Source organism: Diadema setosum, chromosome 8, assembly GCF_964275005.1.
Source record: "Diadema setosum chromosome 8, eeDiaSeto1, whole genome shotgun sequence".
In the NCBI taxonomy this organism is placed as follows: Eukaryota; Metazoa; Echinodermata; class Echinoidea; order Diadematoida; family Diadematidae; genus Diadema; species Diadema setosum.
In genome coordinates this window covers 15506352-15521020 of record NC_092692.1, presented here as the reverse complement: position 1 = coordinate 15521020, position 14669 = coordinate 15506352, and positions in this window count along the sequence as shown.

Here is a 14669-nt window from a genome sequence, read left to right as displayed (position 1 = left end):
TCAATTTGCTTCCAATTTGCTGTGATTGTTTGGTCATAGAAAATTATGATGAGCAGCGATGTCGTTATTGTTTTTACAAAAAGTATACCACTTTGTGACCAGGGCCCTGTTTTATGAAGAGTTAAAATTGATTTTATATTTGATTTCGACTGTAAGTCTATGGCAGCTTGTGTGGTAAGGAAATTTAAAATCGACATTATGTTTTGATAAAACGGGGCCCAGAGCTGTAACTATGGGACAGATGAAAATGTCTATGCATGCTGGGTACATGCTGTATGACTGATTGCATTCCGCTCAAACTGTCATCTTCTTAGAGAGAGTATATTCACAGATCACTTCCGCGTACAAAACATTGTGAGAATCGTCAAGTGGTCACATCACCCATTTTCTTTTTATTGCCATTTGCCATTGTGACATATTTTACTGTACAGTAAAAAAAAGCAACAACGGCAGTTAATTGTCTTTCATTTTGTTATGTCTTATAATAACTCTGTTATTGTTACATCTGTTTGGCTTTATTCTTGACATCATTGTCAGTCGAACATTGGCCGAAATTCCCGTTCGATATACTTCTTCACCCAAGAGCGCTGTGGCTGGATGTTACGCTGTAGTACTTTTTTTAAGAATCATTTTATGCTTTATGTATCCTCAGGTACATCTCACAACGAATTATTGTTCATAACTTGCGTTCGGGCTCCAAAGCAGAGCTGCTGTGGTTTACATAGAGGACAAGACCCCAGACTATCAATCACGGGGCCAGTGGTTCGAGTTCCCTGGCTGCTGCAGTGAGGCAGTTGAAGTCTGGTGGGCGACGCTAGTCTTCTTTCAAGTCAATTTCATTGACACTGAATCGGAAACACCTGTTGATAATTCCATAAGATACATCATTACTATCTATTTATGTCATGAACTGAATGTTTTTCTATCACGATACACTTTGACTCACTTAGAGTATAAATCCTTATTGATATACTAACGTATGAACCTCTGCTAAAGGGCCTGTCTTCTCACACGTATTTTTTTTTTTTTTTTTAATCTACGTACAGTTGAAGTAGCAGCCAGACTCTGTTTCGTCAGTGTTCGAATACCAAGTTACATTCTGCATGTTCTGAGAGACAGGTCAGGTGAATATGACTTGAAACAGTATTTAATCCAGTCTGACCTAAAAGTTGAAAGTCATACTTACCACTGCTTACTGAAACTGGAATGACACAGACCCACTAGACCAGGAGGTGCCTTTGATATGTTCAGTAAAAATATCAAAATAACCTTTAGTGTTGCGTCTTCACTGTTTTGGCGTAAGTTTGATACTGAAAAGAGCAACAGTGAAAAAACTTTCCTTCCGTATAAAGCGTTTGTCGAATGTAGACATGACTGAAAGTTACTCTCAAGCAATCATGCTCTTTTTCATATTCGTAATACTAATGATATCATATTTCATCCCCACATAATGATCTTATTGCCAATTTCGAAAGTGATTGGTTGTGCAGATTTCCACAATAAATCTAGAATTTGGGGTTTTCCATCGGTTTTGGAAGTTGTCTATCTAATCCGCAATCACAATTCAATCTCTCTCTTTTTTTTCCACTCAAATGGAATACTTTCGATCTGCCCAGATTTGATTTGTTTTCTTCAAGCTCCTCTAGTTTCAGATAGAATTGAAGGGAGGGAGCAAGATACGGTTCGCTTCGCAAGCATGCCAGAATATTTCCACGACAGCTGCAAGACTTCATCTGATTTTGGGCGGTAATCATATCTGAATGTTCTGATTCTAAGAATGAAAATTCGGGTCATGACAACAGCCGCTGACAGTAATGAATAGCTCGACACGAGAGAAATATTCGAGTGCCGCGTCCTTGTGCGGCTTTTATCAACTGATATTCGAAGCATAAATTGGATTTCAGACAATAGGCGCTGCGGGGAAGAAGACGAAAAATCGACTATCGTCAAGGTACGCGTCACTGCCCTCTGTCGGTGGAGAAAGGGTCAGCGACCCGAAGATGGGGGAGCTGCAATCGCTTTCTCTAAATTATATTTTGTAGCTTTTTTGGATGTACATATATTTTCTCTCTGTGGTGCATCGTCTCAAGGAGCTAGGTATATCTCCTTGATTGTGTGAATCCGTGAAACGGTCTGCTTCCTTTTGTTTTTCATGCAATAATCTTGTCAAATTTTTCCCTAGGTAAGCTTTTACTTTTCTCGACGTCTTTAGATAACTACGTGTTATTAGTTCCTTTTGTGTGAGCAATAACCTCGTCAAACTCTTCACTATAATTCTATACGCTTTCACCTTCTTCAAGATCTTTATATAGGTATGTAGTCAAGATGGGGGCCAGTGTGGAGTGAAAATGTGACCAAAATAAGTAATAGCAGTAAGGCAAAAGCCAATGTAATATTTTTTTTTTCTTTTGTCGGAGGATCGATTGATGATTAAAGAATGTGATAACACACTTAAATAGCAAAAGAGGCTTGCATTATACTTAAGACTGTAACAAATCACCCCCCCCCCCCCAACAACAACAACAACAAAAAAAGGAAAGGTGAAAAAGACTGGCAGTTTGAACACAGGCTGTTGTTATACGATATGCACATTCACCTACAAGTAGGTTACTAGTATATTTCGTGCATCATTTTGTCATTTATCTGCATGCAAATCAAGCAATGCTTAAGCTGTAGCCCTTCTGCGTTTCTCATTGCATCACTGATTATGTTCTGTTGTACATTGTAAAGGCAATGAAGAAACTGTCTTGCTGTACATTCTAAAGGTAATGAAGAAACTTACCTTGTTAGCAATTAATATTTATGTATATCCATTTATATGTATGGTACCATCAATGTATATGATATATATGTATGTATCTGCATGAGCAATGATATAATGCAGGAACCAATAAATTCAAATCAAATCAAATCAAATCAAATCAAATCAAATTTATTCATATTCATGTCATACAGAGACAGATAAAATTGTAATAGTTATGTCAGAAATCAAAAGAGCCTGTATTTGCATGGGATATTGATTATAATCATGATCACAACAATCACTTAATATTATGTTTGATTCGTTGATTTTGTCAGACGACATCAGTCAGTATCAGAGTAGCAGCAAAGGGAAATCTCTTATTGAATGTTGCTACTGGCATTATAAACTCAAGAGGAGCTGCGATTTTTAGGAGCAACGTTGCTGAATGTGCATTGAATGTGTATGTGTGTGTGTGTGTGTGTGTGCGTGTGTGTGTGTGTGCGTGCGTGAGTGCCTGTGTGTCTGTGTTTCAGTCTGTGTATGTCTGTGTGTTCTTGCGCTTGTTTTGTTTTGTTATGTTTTGTTTTTGCTCCTGGGTGGTCAACTTTCTGGACTGTAGTTTATAATCTTATCTTTGTATATAATTTTCAAATCAGAGATACATTTCGTATTCAGACAGGGAACAGGTGGCGACACAATTATTAAAGTGCTAGCATACATGTATTTATGGCTCCTTCTTCGCCAGACGCGATCAATGGAACGCTCAGGCACTGAACCCGGTTGTTGTCGAATATTTTGTGAAGGGCGTTTGCCCGTTTGCGCGTGGAGAGAATTATGTTAAAATTTATATACATGAATATCTGCAGATTCATTACTTGCCTTGCAGTTCCAGATACCTCTCACAACTTGGCAGTACATGAATCAAATTCTATAACAACATCGACACGTACGTGACGCCATGGAATTTGAATTCTATCCATGTCTTTTTTTGGCATAACTCTTTGATGATCGAGCGACCATAAAGTTGTGAGTGTCTGGGTACTCTGGGAAGTCTGGGAAGTGACTGGGAAGTATTTTAGGAAAGTAGTTTATGAACGACGTAAAGTTGATACAAAATTAGTTTACAAATGCTATATATTTATGTTGGCGTGAATTTCGTATACTGAGTATGATTTCTATGTCAGTTCGTTCTTATGATCTCTCCTTGGCATAATGCGAAGAGCTGCATCCTTTTCTATACACGTTGACAAGGGGGAGGAAAAAAAACGGTTCGTAAGGCAGTCAGAATGGAGGTGAATACCACTTATCGGTGTTAACAGACTTACAAAGAAGTGTTTTTTATTATCGAAATACTTCACCTTGCATTGCATTAGCATACATCTTTTTATTAATAGTATTATTATTATGATTATGATGATGATGATGATGATGATTATTATTATTATTATTGATGTCATTATTATTATCATTTTTATTATTATTATCATTATTATTATTAGTAGTAGTAGTAGTATTATTATTATTATTATTATTATTATTATTTCAATTCGTTTTTATTCACGGAATGAGGTTTCAACAGATATCAGGCACTTCTGTCTTCTTCATTTTTATAGTACCCTCTCCTGTTCTACCCCCCCCCCCCGCATCCTCACTACCCCCCCCCCCTTTCTCCCTGTTGTTGTTTGATACTCTCACTGCCAGGTAAGATTATAGATGCATACTAACTAGTTTAATAATCATTATGGTGTCTATGTAATCCTCTCTGTAACCAGGAGCAGTCTACGGACTTGACGGATACGCTCCGTTGGGTTTCACGCTAGTCTAACCAATAGATGGCGCTCTCTCCATTGACAGAATATTGGGCTCATTGACTGACGGTGTTTCGTGCCCAAGAAAAGGCGAACAATGACACTGCAGCTCCAAATACTTATTGTTATCCGTAGTTGAAAGATGAGTCCATCAAGGATTGTATCGCCTCAGATATATTTATGTATATATCCACTTCTACAACCAATGTTTGATTCTTTTTTTTTAGTCACATTCTTTCTATCGGTTTGTTTAGGCTTTAATTTGAGTTCAAGTTGAAGTTGTAAGTTATCAGATATTCAACTTGATAACATCAAAGACTAATAACTGTAGGTCGGTAGTTGATACAAATGAAGATCAATTACATTGACCGAAAGTCTGTGTGGAAAGTTTGAATACCTCCAAAGATATTGTGACATGAAATCTTCACTAGAAAGAAAAATCGTGCGAAAAACCAGCTCTCTTTACATGCTCCGATATGTGAAGAAAACTTGTCATGTCTGAATAAACATATTTGAGGGAGAAACTTGCTTTATATTTGACAGATGAATCTAGACGAACAGATATTACTAAAAGAATGCTGAATCATAGAATCGCAGTTTTAAACAATGTCGAACAAGGTGACAGAAACATCAGACATGTGAGTTCTGACCAGCCTTCACAAAATTGACCAACCTCAGACCTAAAACAGGAAAAGTACTTCAGGAATAATTCAATTCAATGTTCGTTTTATTTCTATCGAACAAAAGGGTGAAACAAAATACAAAGCATACTTTGCACAGGTCATATTGTTTTATCAATATGAGAAATATATAATGCAGTGTCCACCATAAAGTACATAATGAAATATATATACGTGCAATTACATGTAAGTAGAATGTGAAGAGCGTTACATTGAGAAAGCATGCATTCACTTCCTGCCGTCCCAAGGAAATCATAATTCAAACTTCAGAGTAAATGTGAAGCGTTTATTAGCATATATAGGCTAACATAGCACTAGATAGTAAAGTGTAACAGTAGCCTATCAGTAGCTGATAGTTTGCTTGCTTTATGCAAAATTTGTAACTCAAAAATGATCTGATAAGGACAACTCAATTTGTCTATACTTTTATTCAACTTGTATCCCTTTTTTCTCAATCTCGCTCGCTATGAATACATATAGCTGATATCACACATCAATCAATGACATTTTTAATAATATATTCTTTATTATTTTAGCCTGGCAGAAAAAAAGAATAATGCTCCGCGTTATCATATTTTCATGTACTCGGATCAGCACACTCGCATACAACTATATGCGACAGAGCAGGCATACTACATTTTTATAGAGCGATAGGATGATCGAAGTGATTATCCACAGTCTGGTTGGGTGTACGTCAAGAGTTCGACACACGCGAATCATGCAGCCCACGAGTCATACAGCTCATGACTCATACAGCTCATGAGTTAGACACTAAGCAGATAAGGCCCATGAGTCCGACACTTGACAAGCAAGGCCCACGCATTCTACACTAAGGCCCACGAGTTCGACATTTAGGCAAACAAGGCCTATATACAAGACCGTGATGCAACGTCGAAATCGTGGATCGTTGCTACCTTGTGTCGAACTCTTAGACCGTGTTTGCCTGTCGAACTCGTGGGACTTGTTTGCCTACAGTCGGATTCATGGGCCTTGTTTGCCTATATAGTGTCGAACTCATGTGTTGCATGACTCGTGGGTGTCGGTCTCGTGGGATGACCCCGTCTGGTTGGGATCCAGATTCCTCAGCCTTTGCAAAATATGCCATTTCAAAGCCAAACTTCCATTATTGATTAGCATCGGATATTTCAACACCCTTCTCTTCACCACGCTCATTAGGTGATCCGAGTATCCTCTCGGATCACCTTCTGTATCTGTACGGATTCTTTGTTCTTCTTCTTCTTCTTCTTTCTTTATTTCTGGACAAAAGTTGTGTATCTACGTACTCAGAAAGTACTCAGAGTATCAACCTCAAACTCATACCATATATGTATCATGTCCCAAAGACGAAAAATTTTATAAAATCATAGTGATCAGTCGACCGTGACGTCACTATGACGTCATTATATGAAAACACATTTTCACTCCTATCTCATTAATGGAATGGAATTTTTCAATGAAATTTACGTCACATATAGTTCAAGTCAAGCGCATTCTACTCATATAATCAAAATTCATATTTTCTCTTAAAACGTGCGCGTACGCGCGCGTTGAAATATTTGTATGCTCAAATCGAGCTCAAATTTTTTTTTGCACACGTTTCAGACCAATCGGAGCATTTTTTGAAAAATTGAAAAAATTGGACGGACGCGTACGCGCGCGCACATATACGCACGCACAGCTCTTATGCAATAGAAATTTCCCATTTTTTTACACTTATCGGATGCCTGAAATGTCAAGGAATATTTCTACCAAGTTTCAAGTCAATCCGATTCAATATGACGTCACAAGGGCCCGTCAAAGTTGAAATTCCGCGCGCGCGTTAATGGCGATATACAGTGCAACAATGCCAAAAAACCGCCAATTTTGAATCCGATTTTACTCGTCAAGATGGACGGTGACCCCCCATTTTTTTTACATATTCTGAAAGCTGATGAGTTGTACATGTCATTTCATGGGTTGGCGATGCTGGAAAAATGATGAAAAGATATCAAATTTCTTAATAAACTAAAAAAAGTAAATTTTCAAAATGACGTCATCGAATTTTAAGTTCACTCAAGCATATCTCACTTATTCTTTCGTTGATTTTCATCCAAATTTCAATATGTTGTAGCTTATTAAATGGTCTTTCAGTCATATAATAACAACATTTTGATTGGATGACGGCATCACCTCTTAAAAAGGGATTAAAAGTAACATTGTCAAATTTGACCAGTTTACGTGTTATCTCTATGGGAGTGCAGTTTTTCTGGAAATGAAAACTGACATGACTATCTTTATCGAGCACTAGCTCACTTATGCTTCGGTGAATTTCTCCCAGATTTTAGTATGTTGTAGCTGAGACCGTGGGCTATCGTAAGTGTGCCCTTTGTTTTTTCATACGGAGTCGGCATCACGTCCAAAAACTTGGTTGAAATTAAAGCTTATCTTCAATGTATTGAAATATGTCTTTGTTTCTGCAACTTTCTTTGCAATAACTCAAGAAAAACATACCCTATCACCACCATATTTTGCACATATTTAGTTCATGTCACGTACATTATTTCACAAAATAACAACTACTTGATCAGACACCATCTTGTCTATGTAAATTAGGGTCAAAGGTCATAAATGTTTTATCCTGTATCTTACTGAATACATGTCCTATGTTTACCATATTTTGCACACGTAAAGACCATGTTACAAGGATCATTTCACAAAATAACCACTTTTTGCTCAGATGCCATCTTGTCTGTGCAAAGTGGGGTCAAAGGTCATATGTACTTCTTCCTGCATCTTCGTTATGACGTGTTATCTCTATGGGAGGGAATTTTTCTAGATGTGAAAATTGACATGATTGTCTTTATCGACGACTAGCTCAATTACCCTTCGGTGAATTTCTTCCAGATTTTAGTATGTTGTAGCCAATTTAATACTCTTTAAGTTTTGTTCATCAAAGATTTAATTTTTTTAGGTGATCCGAGTATCCTCTCGGATCACCTTCTGTATCTGTACGGATTCTTTGTTGGTTCGTTCTTATTTCTGGACAAAAGTTGTGTATCTACTTACTCAAAAAGTTCTCAGAGTATCAATTTCAAACTCATACCATATATGTATCATGTCCCAAAGACGACAAATTTTATGTATCACTGTGATCAGTCGACCGTGACGTCACTATGACGTCATTATATGAAAACACATTTTCATTCATATCTCATTAATGGAATGGAATTTTTCAATGAAATTTACGTCACATACATTTCAAGTTATGCGCATTTTACTCATATTCTCAAAATTCATATTTTCTCTTAAAACGTGCGCGTACGCGCGCGTTAAAATATTTGTATGCTCAAATCGAGCTCAAATTTTTTTTGCACACGTTTCAGACCATTTGGAGCATTTTTTGAAAAATTGAAAAAATCGGACGGACGCGTACGCGCGCGCACATATACGCACGCACAGCTCATATGCAATGAAAATTTCCCGTTTTTTCACTTTGATCGGATGTCTGAAATGTCAAAGAATATTTCTACCAAGTTTCAAGTCAATCCCACTCAATATGACGTCATACGGGCCCGTCAAAGTTGAAATGCCGCGCGCGCGTCAATGGCGATATACAGTGCAACAATGCAAAAAAACCGCCAATTTTGAATCCGATTTTACTCGTTAGGATGGACGGTGACCCCCCATTTTCTTTACATATTCTGAAAGCTGATGAGTTGTACATGTCATTTCATGGGTTGGCGATGCTGAAAAAATGATTAAAAGATATCAAATTTCTTAATAAATTTTTAAAAGTAAATTTTCAAAATGACGTCATCAAATTCCAAGTTCACTCAAGCGTATCTCACTTATTCTTTTGTTGATTTTCGTCCAAATTTCAATATAATGTAGCTTATTAAATGGTCTTTCAGTCATATAATAACAACATTTTGATTGGATGACGGCATCACCTCGTAAAAAGGGATTAAAAGTAACATTGTCAAATTTGACCAGTTTACGTGTTATCTCTATGGGAGTGCAGTTTTTCTGGAAATGAAAACTGACATGACTATCTTTATCGAGCACTAGCTCACTTATGCTTCGGTGAATTTCTCCCATATTTTAGTATGTTGTACCTGAGACTTTGGGCTATCGTTAATGTACCCTTCATTTTTTTCATACGTTGTCGGCATCACGTCCAAAAACTTGGTTGAAATTAAAGCTTATCTTCGATGTATTGAAATATTTCTTCCTTTCTGCAACTTTCTTTGCAATAACTCAAGAAAAACATACCCTATCACCACCATATTTTGCACATGTTTAGTTCATGTCACGTCCATTATTTCATAAAATAACAACTACTTGATCACACACCATCTTGGGTATGTAAATTAGGGTCAAAGGTCATAAATGTTTCATCCTGTATCTTGGTGAATACATGTCCTATCTCTCCCATATTTTGCACACGTAAAGACCATGTTACAAGGATCATTTCACAAAATAACCATTTTTGGCTCAGATGCCATCTTGTCTGTGCAAAGTGGGGTCAAAGGTCATATGTACTTCTTCCTGTATCTTCGTTATGACGTGTTATCTCTATGGCAGGGAATTTTTCTAGATGTGAAAATTGACATGATTGTCTTTATTGACGACTAGCTCACTTACCCTTCGGTGAATTTCTTCCAGATTTTAGTATGTTGTAGCCAATTTAATACTCTTTAAGTTTTCTTCAATCAAAGTTTAATCGGATGATGTCTTCACCTCGTGAAAATGGATATAATGTAACCTTGTCAAATTTAACCAGTTTACGTGTTATCTCTATGGGAGGGAATTCTTCTGGAAATGAAAATTGACATGACGGTCTTTATCGAGCACTAGCTCACTTACTCTTCCGTGAATTTCTCTCAGATTTTAGTATGTTGTAGCTGAGACTTTGAGCTGTCGTCGAGTTCTCTCTATTTTTTCATACGACGCCGAGATTATGTCAAAAAACTTGGTTGAAATCAAACTTATCTTCGATGTATTGAGATATTTCTTTCTTTCTGCAACTTTCTCTGCAATAACTCAAGAAAAACACCCCCTATCATCCCCATATTTTGCACATGTTTAGTTCATGTCACGTACATTATTTCATAAAATAACAACTACTTGATCAGACGTCATCTTGGGTATGTAAATTAGGGTCAAAGGTCATAAATGTATCATCTTGTATCTTGGTGAATACATGTCTTATCTTTTCCATATTTTGCACACGTAAAGACCATGTTACAAGGATCATTTCACAAAATAACCACTTTTTGCTCAGATGCCATCTTGGCTGTGCAAAGTGGGGTCAAAGGTCATATGTACTTCATTTTGCATCTTCGTTATAGTGTATACGGAATTTGGTACCAAAGATGGCAGACCTGACTCCCTTTTCTAAATGAGAATCCAAACATCACACGGCCAATGTTCCTAAACACAGATGAAACCTGTATGGTCATGCCTATATTGGGATCAGAACTCAAATTATTGATTTTCGAAAAGATCGGATCACCTAATTTGTCAGTGTTGACAAATTCCAAGTCTAGTTTTCTAATTATGATTTCCGTACTCCATGTCCTCACACAAGGTCGTTCTCGTGTGTTTTCTATAGAAATAATACAAATAATCTAAACGTAGAACATGTTGGTTTGACTAGCATGTCATGGACGTGAAACATTGACAGAGATGATAAAGATTAATCAAATATTAAATGTTCTTTTGTCATTTCTCACAAGAAATAAAACATATGTATTGAATGTATTCTTATATGTCAAACATCATCAAAACAAATTATTTTTAGCTTGATACATTATACACTGTACTCGAGTTTGCAACTCTCAAATCTTTTTTCCTCAAAAACCGCTTTGTTTGTTTGTTGTTGTTTTTTTTTTTGTTTTACACTACTCCACTCCTCTATTATCTAACAAGAATTCCAGCTGATATGTCTGGATTTTCAGTAACGAAGTCGTAGATCTCATATCTGTCTAATGATTCGTGTTTGGGAGAAGTACATCATAAATCATTATGATTTTGAAGCCCGACACGACCAATCAGTTGAAGATCTGTCACAAATTCTGTAAAAAATGAAGGCGTGACGGTTGTTTTATGACGTCAGTCCCCGACTCCGTAAAAAGCATCAAATGTTGATTAGATTAAGACCTATCAAGAATTCAAGTTATAATGTCATTTTTACTGTCAGGTGAAGATTCAGTCACACAGTGTAATCATTCCGTGTCCAAAATTGTATCTATTTGATGAAAAGTGGGAGTCGGTACATAATAAAGGTATCGTCAGGACACTTGACCTTGATATTTGCGCGATCTAATCCTGTTCATGCACCGTGTTACGTGGAGGAACTTAAAGGGAAGGTAAACCCAAAGAACAATGTGGATTGAGTGAAAGCAGCAACATTAGTAGAACACATCAGTGAAAGTTTGAGGAAAATCGGACAATCAATGCAAAAGTTATGAATTTTTAAAGTTTTGGTGTTGGAACCGCTGAATGAGGAGACTACTAGAGGATATGACGTATGAGTGGACAACAATATAAAGAAAATATAAAGGAAATTCAACAAAAATTCACTTTTCTAGAATTATGAAAGAGCAATGGACCAACCACTTTCAGAAAGCAGGGGGAATAATTGCTACCCTTAACATATGTCAATATCAAGTTGATGGAATTTGTAATTTTCATGAAAAATGGATTTTTGCAGAATTTTCTTTATATTTTCTTAGTATTGTTGTCCACTCATACGTCATAACCTCTAGTAGTCTCCTCATCCAGCAGTTCCAACATCAAAACTTTAAAAATTCATAACTTTTGCATTGATTGTCCGATTTTCCTCAAACTTTCACAGATGTGTTCTACTAATGCTGCTGCTTTCACTCAATCCACATTGCTCTTGGGGTTTACCTTCCCTTTAACTGGAACATTTCGGCTTGGCCCAATCTCTGACTGATGAAGCAACCTCCAGGACGGACTCGCGAAATGCTCTGTTTGTGCGAATGAACACAAGTGTATTGAGCCATCCGGTGGACGATTGCACGAGATACAGGAAGTGAACGGCCCAGACGGCAATGTGCCATCCGTACACGTAGATGCCAATGGCGGGAACGTACAGACTCGATACAGCCACAAGGCTGGTGAGAGTCACGAAGGTGAGGGTGAACACGCCTTTCGTGCTCGATCGGGGATTGGGTGGGGCAGGTGCGAGAGCGGAGTCGTGTTGACCATCTCGTTGCGGAGCTGGTGGGATGACGACCCGATTTCTCCTGGACTGTCGATAGGTGATGACGAGGACGTAAATGTTACATGGCGAAGCGATGGCAAACAGGCTAAAGGGAAAGTTAAAGACAGATATTATGCACATGTGGTCTGAGAAGGAAAATTTGGGGAGAGCATCTTGGGTGTGGTTTACGCAGTAGTCGTCGGCCCAGATTTTAGAATTGCAAGTATTCGTCATAATTACGAGAATTATGATCAAACAGTAGCTCAATAACACAATAATAACCACTTTCAATCGCTGTGGCGTGACTATGTTGACGTAGCGGAGTGGCCGGCTGATTGCAACGTACCGTTCGATGCTTGCAACGCTGATAATCATTAACGAAAAGGCATAGAGACTGCTACCTGTCGATGTTAACAGTTGACAAAATACGTCATCTTGAGGAAGTGGCCACACCCCGCTCAGGAGCAAAGTTGTGTGCTGGACCCCCCGGATCAGACCGGAAAAGATATCTGCGAGGCATACAGTTTGGTATAGGGGTCTCTGACGCGCTTCGAACACGCCCTCTTTCGTTGAGATGATGTAGAGGGAAAGAGAACCCAAACTGACTGAAGAAAGGCAAACGATAATGTATGAGAAAATCCATAAAACCTGCATTTTGTTGCGTATGTATCAAAAGTTTATCCGGGTATCGATTAAAGCAGAAATGTACCGATTCGATACTCAGTAATCCTCCCTTGGAGCAAACGGATCTTGATATAGCTTTACTGTTGTGTCTGCCATAGCCACGTGAATCACAGCATGCATGTGAGCTTGCCCAGAGATAAGGGTACTGTGGTTGTAATGAGATGCAATAGCAAAAAATGAAGGAAACTAATATCCTGGTCATTCCATATTTGCTCATCTCTTGACAGTAATAATCGTCTCAAGCCAGTTGCAACCAATAAAAGAAACGAGTAGCGAGAGCTGAGGACTGGTCTCCAATTTCCATGTAACAGTTTATTGAATCATTCATTGTCATGGTGAAGTGATTGAAGCTGTCGGACTTGTAGGCTTCTGTGTCAAAAAGAGAGAGTGATGGGCTAATAAAGATGACAACTTTGAAGTCTCCATTCATTACTATCGATTGGTATAGGTGTGCCTGTTTTCTGTGTGTGTGTACATTTATTTGTATATAAGTTATAGCGCAGAGACTCAATATTAAATTTCCTGTGCGCCCACGTGACATGTAGGCAAACAGTCGCATCTTAAATGGGATGGGATCATGATATCGAGATAATGAGCCGCGTGATACACCCTTATCTATTCAAGAGCAGAGTAAACTTTTCCAATGGTGATACCCATGATGAAATGTTGCTCAAACGAAGACCAGTTATCTCGTGAATTTCACGTCCCGCATTAGCAAGTAGCTATTTGGCGTGGATCTTATCCTCTTGTTCCCAATATATAGCAAAATTTCTTTTGCCTAATATGGCTAAATCTAAATATATATAGAGAGATATAATATGTGATTAGTATCTCTTGACTTATACGAAAATTTCTCTTTCACTTATGCCTGTATTTGTTCATTTGTAATTCTTTGTCGTTTTCGCACAGTTTTCAAACGGCTTTCCATTGCTTAGCAGTGCATTACTGATTCTTGCATTCGCAAAGCACTTGGGCAGACGAAAGTTCATAATCTGCATTAATCTCTCTTTAATATGCAAAACTCACACTGTACTCTATTTTGTTTATGTGCAAATGTCATATTATTATATTATATTGTGTGATATTGTGTAGGATAATCAATCTTTTCGTGATTATCCTACTAGGCGGTCTAATGAGTTTCATTTACCTCTTTCGAGAATTTTATTAGCTCAGAACACATTTATATTCACCGGCCCTAAATTTTGAAATTCTCCATCGTTGTACATTTTTATGCGTAATTTGAAATCTTTTGTGTTAAATTCTGGTTGAGATATTCATTTTCATTACCTATACAGGTTACAGCAAATATGAGGGTCATCATCTATCTATTATTGAATTCATCATTGCGCAGTGAAAAACGGAATTACCAGGCAATGAAGTATGGCATCTTATTTGCATAATTTTTACACAGCTGCGTGCAGTCACCAGCTGTTCCAAGCACCTCCTCAATTCTCTCTTCCGTTTCTCTTGTTCAGCGTGTAGGCATTCTCTCTCTCTTCTCTCTCTCTCTCTCTCTCTCTCTCTCTCTCTCTCTCTCTTTCTTT